The sequence below is a fragment of the Pteropus alecto genome, unplaced genomic scaffold (assembly GCF_000325575.1).
Source record: "Pteropus alecto unplaced genomic scaffold, ASM32557v1 scaffold17, whole genome shotgun sequence".
Taxonomy (NCBI): domain Eukaryota; kingdom Metazoa; phylum Chordata; class Mammalia; order Chiroptera; family Pteropodidae; genus Pteropus; species Pteropus alecto.
In genome coordinates, this window is record NW_006440645.1 from 6,082,451 (window position 1) to 6,091,502 (window position 9,052).

General features: G+C 34.7%; 1 pseudogene; it reads right to left on the minus strand.

Moving 5' to 3' along the window:
* Positions 1 to 116: 116 nt before the first annotated feature.
* On the minus strand, positions 117 to 235 carry LOC112484686 (annotated as a pseudogene).
* Positions 236 to 9,052: the final 8,817 nt, after the last annotated feature.

The window sequence follows — 9,052 nt, forward strand, 5'->3', positions numbered from 1 at the left end:
CTATCTTTCTATTTATTTATTTATTTATTTACACGAGGCAACCCCTGGTTGACCTCACAGATTGCAAGTTTACAATCCCTTATATTTTTTAATTTATTTTTTGTTTTTATTTTTTACGTCTACATCACCTGGTCTTTCTAGGTGGTCTCCCATCCAAGTACTAACCAGGCCCGACCCTGCTTAGCTTCCGAGATCAGACAGGATTGGACTTTTTCAGGGTGGCATGGCCGTAGATAGTATTGCTATTTTCTAAGTATTTGCAGATGGAAAGATCACTCCTTTGCCAGTTACACGTTCAGTAAATGGTTGGAGTTCATGACTCCAAAGTGGTTGTCTTCGAAACCACTTAATATCTGTGGCTCTCAGTTTTTCTTTAAATTTAGGAAATTGGATTAGATTACATTTAAGACTTTGTCCAGCTCTAGAGGTCTGTGTTTTGTTATCATAGAATGTTCTTTGTTAAAATTTCAACCTTAATATTAGGATTAATTCACAAAACAGTATTTCATTTAGAAATGATTTTGCAGATAAAGCCCGGATATTAGCCTTTAATACATCAGACATTAATTTTTAATACTCTCTTATAGCTATAATATTTCACCTCACTGATGTCAACGGAGAATTTATAGTTAGGTGGACACAAAATTATGGCAAAAGGAGAAGAGATATAAAATGCTGATTAACTCAGTTTATGTGAGAAATAGAGCAGAGAAATGGGGCATAATGAACACGAGAATGGATTTGTTGAATGTTAATTGCACAAGTATGTGGATTCCGTTTACTTCCCTGTGATGATTTGCTTCATTAGGAATATGGTGAGGTGGTTTCAGTTCGTAAAATAACTGGAGTTGGAGCTGCTTATATTGGTGATAACAGAGATAATATCGAAAACCACATGGAATTTTATAGATGTAATATCCCATGCCTGAAGAATGCATTTAATGTGTTGTTCCTTTTGGTTTATAACAGAAAAAGAAATTCACCATCATCTTAAATTATCACTAATCTGATTATCAAGTGACGCTGAAAAGACAGGACTCGGATGGTGAAGTTTGGGGTACTATTACATGATACATGATTAAAGGAAGAAGGATGTTTAAGCCAAAGAGAATCTTCAGCCTGCCCACAGCAACTTGACAGCAGAGGTATTCGAAGAAAGAGGTGGGAGCCGTCAGTATTCGGTACCAGCAGTGATGGGGTGGTGAGTTGGTAGACAATTTAAAAACGGTAATAAAACTAACTAAAAAGTGGTCCTAACTTTTATTATCACTGTACGCTGGCAATTCCAAGCAATGTCAATAATAAAGTCCTCTTCCCAAAAAATTTCGTTAGTCTAAATTCTAACTGTTCCTTGTCGTTACTGCTGAGTTTTGATAATACTGTGCTTCAAAATAGCATATTTTTTATTACTTATCCTTTAAGATACATTGTATACTACATCAAAGCGAATTTTGAAAATTCCCGGTTTTATCATCATCCTGAAAAGTGCAGATTCAGCTATATATATGTCTTTTTTTTTTTAAAATAAATTCTTAGGGGTTCAGAATAGTTGAATAGCAAATCCAGGACAGTGTCTCCAATCACCATGACACCACACATACTTGCTTTTAAGTAGTAATTTCATATAGGTAATGATAGCACTAGAATTTAAAACTAAGAAACAGAAGTCGCGTTCCTTCAAGTGTGTCATTCCATATGATAACCTGGAGTTGTTATTAGCCTTTAAAAGTTTTGGACATGTGAAAGCTGCTAGAATAAACCTAAAGAACAAAGAAAAGCATGGATAGTATTTTAATTTCTGGAATTCATCATGAAGTTAGATTTTCAAAAATCTCTGCCAAAGTTATTCTTATATTTATGATTTTTCCTAAGTATTTGTACATCTGAGGGTTCATGAAAAAGGACCTTTTCAAACTTGAAATTAATTAAAACTATTCTTTTATCTCTGCGAGTGATGATAGGTTGGAAAATTTGTCTATGCTTTCTATTGACCCAGAATGTGAGAAGATCCATTTTGACAAGGATAGTGACACATTTGCAAGTGTTTAAACTAAAAACAGGAACTGTATTATTTTCTTCCATTAATATAACTGACCAATATGTAGTTATGTTTTTCCCCTTTTATCAAAACATACATTAATGTCATTAAAATATATTAGTCAAATCCCCTTTTTTAAGTGTAAAATTTAAATTTCCATATAATTCCATACATAAAGGCCAATAAAAGAAATTTTTCAATGACTGCATTTCTTTTCTGGCTATTACTATTTTTTTTTATCACTTTCTGATGACTATTAAATATAATGTGTTACATAAAGGCAGGGCATTAAAAATGACCTACTCTGGAAGTCAAATACGTTAGATATACTGCTTCTGGGAGGAAAAAAAGCTGACTTCAAATATTTTTTAAAAGACACACTTTGACTCGTTTGGGAAAAAAACTTGATGACAATAGCAAGTATGTAAAAGATACGTTTATCCAGTGAGAAGAGCATTCTCTTTATCCGGACGAGTCCAGGAAGTGTCTGCGATTACTTCGGTGAGTTAGTGTATAGGGGATTCGCACACAGACAAAGAATTTGGACTAAATGTTCTTCCAATTCTGTTTCAACTCCCAAGGCAAAGTATCTCCTTTCTGTGACTTTTTCGAGTAAGAGAAGGCACAACTGTGTGTCTCATACAAACAGGGCATGCCTCTAGTCAGGTAAATCTTGCTCTTTTTACTCTAGTTTCGTTGATGTAAAACACCTAGGTGGACTCTCAGAACTGTAATGAGCCCTACATTCACACCAGGGGGCCTAGAAAAGTAGTATCACAATTACACTATAACCCAAAGTATTGGCGGGGAGGGAGCGAAATTTGATTGATTGTCTCGAACAATGTCAGTAATTCCTATATCGGAGAATTTTCTTTAGCTGGGGTTTCCCTAGTCTATGATGGTTGTGTTGTGGACATTTTAGTCCATTTATAATTGGCTATTCTTTTTTAAAAAATAATTTAATCTTATAAAATATTTCAAAGTACGCCAGTTTCTTCTCAGGTTTTGCAAAAGTATTCTCTTATTGTGGCGGTAATACATATTTTCTCCTCAAAAACAAACAAACAAAAAAAAAATAGAAAATATGCAGTCTTCACGTTAAAAAGAAAAAAATGTCTTTGCGTGTATGTGTATTTATTCAGTCTCCCCCTGTTTTCACTTTTTTCATTTCCTTGTATCAACTAAATATTATTGACTCATGTTTTCTTAAATACATTACTCCTTTACCATCTTATTCTGTTCCACTAACACGTTATTCCCATTACTCAATTTGGGTTAGCTTCACAATACATCTTCCCTAAGTAACCTTCCCTGAGATTTTCTTAAACTCTGTATTTTCAACAGTAAACACGGTGTTAATATTAAGCCTGGATACTTTGTGTGTGTGTGTGTGTGTGTGTGTGTGTGTGTGTGTGTGTGTGTGTGTGTTCACGTGTACGGATATATATTTAAACTGGTTCTATTTGTTTTTAAATTGTAGGATTTAGGGGAGAGCAAGTAATTCTCCATTGTTAGTTTTCTACATTAGCAATAAATTTTACATACAAAGGCAACCCTCCATAAACCGTAGGTCACTCTGTGTTCTGGGCTGAGTGTTTCCTGTTTTATTACGTGTGATATGATCAGAGGCGAAATAATTTGTGCCACCTCAGTCATGTGCAATAACCATTTCACATCAAAGAGCAAATAACGAATCTGACTTTTACTATTACACGGTTCAGAGAAAATGTGGTTACTAGACCTGAAGCAGCAGGCAAGCATGAAATGCAATATTGTTTAACACTGGATGTAAAAATTTTTTGTGGGACAAGAAAAAAAAAAAAAGGAAGGAAAAAATCTTAAAAGGAAAAGGGCCAGAAAATTGCTACGAAGAGAAATCCTGGAGAAATAGTCTCTGAGAAATTACATTGCTGTGGGCCTAGGTCCCGCTGGTGACCATCTAAGATTTGTACATGGAATTGAACAAATGCTAATTAATAAACTAAAGATGGCAACTCATCTAGGTTTTCTTCAAAACAGAATGGGAAAGCTTTGCTGTGAGAGAATCTCTTTTATTAGGAGAGAGTCTCGAAAATCTACAAACACTGTATTTTGATCAAGTTTCTCCAAGGGCCAAATATATCTTCCAACTGAAAGTTAGAGCAGTTTCAAGTTGTGTAACATCGTTGAAAAGAGTACAATTTAACGTTATCTAGCCTGCTGAAGGAATACACAAGACAGAGAACTAGAATCAATGAATCGTTTAACGAAGAAAGCGTTGGAAGCAAAAAGAAATGAAAAATCATTTCAGACTGAAACAACATTAGAGGTTATTTTTCATCCTAAAACAATGAAAGATGGATGAAAATGTTTTCTTCTAGTTTGTTCTATTAAGGCCCTTTAGTCTCTCTGGAGTGATCAGTGGCAATCACCAGATAGTCCCTTTGTCCCTAAAAATAGCCTTTTAGGAATGATTGTCAGTTTTCTACATGAAAAAATTGCTTTGGAAATTTAGAATTTGAAAACACAATGCTCCCTTTTTTTTAGTTTCTTCACTCAGTGGAGTAGAAAGTTAATAGCTGAAGAAGGCTTAGTAGTTACAGCAACGTCGATCTATTTACATGAGTAACATACAGTAAAAATAGGATGTGAACTTCAGATGAAAACTTGAATTTCTAGTAGCCTCATTTAGAAAAGAAATAGATGTAATTAACTTTAATAATATATTTTGTTTAATCCAATATAAATTGATAATAGAAATCATTGATGAAGGGTTTACATTCTTTTGTGCGTGCTGTCCTTGCAAGCAGGTCTGCGTTTTAAACTTCCTGTACATCCGATTTCAGATTAGTGCTTGAATGCCACCTGTGGCTTGGGATGACTGGGCTGGGCAATGGGGCTCTACACCACTGTCACATCTGGGCAGAATAAAATCCCATGTAATGGTTGAGGCATCAGTGAGTTTTCAGTTTTATGACCGAGAAAATTACTGAATTAATAAACCTGACTTTAAGTCTACATGATGGGAAAACTGTGCTGTAGTCCCACAGATTCAATTCCAATGGAAATTCAGCCAATCGTGACCCTTTTGAAAAAGACTCTAGAAGGAGGTATCATTAAGCTATTAAATCTCCCCTTTTTTCCTCATCTCTCTGTAGAAAAAGAATGGCCCAAATTATTCAACTACCATCCAGGGAAAACTGCCTGGCCCGTTTGCTTTACAAGTTTAGCTAAAGAGAAGCTGGCTGAGCTGGGAGAGAGTTTGCAGGAGGAGGGTTGAGAAATTTATACCTAAACTCGTTTCTGCCTTTTCTCAATTGTACCTCACGCGGAATCGGGTTCTTCCTAATTCGTTTTTCATCACACGCTCCTATCATTGGCCCATGCAGAGATTGTTTTCATTTATTTAGCTAATTAGTTATTTTATATACTGTAATAACAATCCATAAACCCACCTTCACACATAAAATCTAGTCTTGACAACAACCTACATGCAACCATAAGGTTCCACTTGTCGTCTTCCTAAAGTAAGCACCCTATCCTCACTCAAGTTAGACATGATTTTGACTCCCATATCCATAATTTCCTGATTTAAAATTTGTATATAATTTTATTAAACCCCTAAAATTTCTGAAAACACATTTTTAAGTTGTTTCAAGTGTACAATACAGTATGCTGTGTGTTTGAGAATATTTTTTAAATTCTATTGCTAATATTTGTTTATGCTATCTGGCATTCTAGTTCATTCGTTTCAAGTACTATATATTTTATTGTGTAATTCCAAACAGTTGTATTTATCCATGCTCCCACTGATGTGTGCTATTGTGAACAGTGCTATAGTCTTGTCTGTCTCCTGCTGTGCATATGGACCTTATTCCTTTTCATTCGAAATAGAAGTTAAATTAAAATAAAGCAATCAGCATTCTTGGTAAAAAGTATATGAATGAAACACTGTTGACGCTTTACTGTAATACTTACAAAGAAATAAAAACCTGACCTGAGGAAAACCAATTTGGAATAATTTTACATGAAGAGTTTACGAAGATTGAATATTTTTTCACTCTTACATAAAAACGTGATCATGTATAGATAGACTCAGTGCAATTCTCTCTGAAAAAATTCTTTTTAATGGAAATTCATCAATACTGGTATAATTCTGAAGAAAATAATTATATATGTAAATACATAGCGAAAACATCTATTCAGTGATACACAGAAGGAAAAATATCTTCTACTCATTTAGTGATGGTTCAACGGAGGAAATATGATTCCTCCATTGAAGGAAGCTGACTTAGAGGGGAGTTCAACACTTTAAACAGAAAAATGGCACTGGCAAAATCAGAAGCTAGAAAATACAAAATTCGAGATGGAAGCTGGGCTGAGATCGTTTTTGTAGTATGGAACTTGTGTCATGCTTTATTGTATAAGAAGAGTAAAAAAGTGGTGAATCACTGAAATAACACTGTGTGTCTCTTTGAAAATAGGGCCATAGTGTGCTCTCCTAACCGGTCACCCCGCTGCACCATCACCCACACCCCGGTGTGTCCTCAGTATACGTAACAGTGTCACCTAATTTTAAGAGCTGCTTTAAGAGGTGCAACAGTGCAGTGTTCCTTTGTCACCCCTATTGATGTTCCTATGCCAGGAGGCCCCGGTGAATCACGTAATAAAAATGGATGCGCGGTGAAGGACTTCCAGCCTCACCTCTACTGAGAGTCTGCCTACCCTTCTCCAAAGCTGCAGAATTTATGTCGCTCAGAATCAGCTAAAAAATGTAATCGATTTTGGATTCAGATTTAGTAGACCTCAGTTTGGGCTAGTACGCTTATTTTCATTCACTAACGAGCAACATCTCGAAGAAAAGGTAGAGGTGTGGGGTTTTATAAAGCCAGACAAACCAAGAATCATCAGCTTATTTGAAGAGACCTTGGAACTTATGTTCAAGGCGACACACTACAAAACTTAATGACTGGTGAAATAAAGTTCATCAGAATAATGATTCCATCTTATTAAACACAACTTTATATTATTAAATACAAATTTACATTAATATTATCATTGAACTGAATTAATGCTAGCTTATTCAATCGGTAAACCTGCATAAGTTTAGGGAGAACGTACCCATGTTGAATAAAAACGTGCACTTGTATTATTTTTAATATTTAATACTATTATGTCAGAGCAAACATAGCTGTTTTTATTAAAATGTAAATATTAAAGTGGTTTTGTTTGCCAAAGATGTATCTAAATTATGCAAATGTAAATTGTTAAAATCTTTCTGAATTCAATTCCCATGGAATGTATTTTTTTATTACATTGAAAATATTAGTTGTTTTATTTTCTGAATTTCCTTAGGAACATTTAAGTAAGCACGTCTTTATCTCAAAGGCCATCAGAATATATCTCATTTGAGAGATTTTATAATATCCCTTAGCAACACGATCTGGAGGCGCACTGTATTACATGCTCGTACAATGAATGATAAAGGCCTTTCTGAATTATAGACATATAAACATTCAGGCACAGACAGAATGATAGTTTGTAGCTTTGATTTTAAAATTTCAGCCCAGAAAACATAAAAACAGAAATACAAAACTTACCAGTCCAGATATCCGCTTCCCAGTGGACAGGAAATTCTTACTTGATTTGAGCCAAAATAGACAAATAGACAAACAGAAAACTCTAACGAATCATACCCTTTGTCATCTATTACCCAGCAGAGACAAGAGCTGCCTAAACCATTAATCCATTTACAGAGATCAAACAATAATTAGAATATGGAAACAAATAAAATTAGCACCTGAAATCAAGTGAGTGCTGAAAAATAATCAAAATCAAACCCCTACCATGCTACCAGCAGGTCTGGAATGCAGGGTCAGCAGCCGGACTCTCCATTGGTCCCCGATGGCTAGTCAGGAATGGACGGAGCACCTGGATGGAGTAAGCGGAGGCCGGAGGGTGAGGTCCAATATGTACCATTCCATTCATGACACCGAAACTGTGAAAACCTATGCTCCGGATGTTTAAAGATAATATTTTATTCAGGCAATTGCAATAGGAAAAAAATGTCCATTAATGAGGAACATGCAAAAACAGGAGGGAGATCTCAGGTTTTCTAGAAGCAGGTAAACAACGGCTTCATCAGCATATCTCATGGGAGTGATGGGGAAGGATAGAGATGGCCTTACCTGAGTCACTGAGGCCGGGCGGGGATGGGTCTTATCTCAACAGGTGAAAGCTTGGTTGTCCAGTGCAGCCAGCATTTCTAGGAACACAAAAGAGATGGGAAATTCTCTGTCATCGTTGCTTTCAGGAACACAGGGTTTAGATAAAGTGCAACACTGTTGATATCTTCTGATGTTTGTGGATAGATTTCTCTAAAATATTTCATTGTTCTTTTTACAGAAAGATACATCTAAAGATGATTTAGAAAGCATAGACATTTAATGAAAGATGAACTGGAGGAAAATGGAATGGTTTTGGATAGTTTGAACAACTACAGTTTTTTAGATGTGTTTATTTCTTTTTTGGATATTTCCGTTTTTAATTGACAATTTTTATTTTTCACAAATAAAGTTTATATTACTATTTTCTGACTATATTAATACTTGTTGTAGTAGACAGGGGACTACAAAAGAGTAAAATAAGAAAGTAACTCATGTTTCTATCATTCAATAATGAATAGTAAAATTTTCCAACCAATTTTTATACAACTTATAGAATTGTTAAATCATTGATAACCTTTATTACCATTATTATTACCATTATTATTTTTCTATCAAAAAGTAATAAACACCACTTTGAAAAAAAATGTTTAAACCTTTTGTGTCATTTTCCAAAATTAGAGTTTGGAAAATGGGATTACTCTGCCAAAGGGATTGAACCTTAAAATAATAGTATCTATTTTCTATTGTCCATTATATAAATTTGAAATAATATAGCATTTTTATTGGATAAGAAAGTAAAATTTACCTAGAATTCTATAATTCTGTCACCAGCTGCTAACCTCAGTGAGAACTTCCCTAAACACTTTAC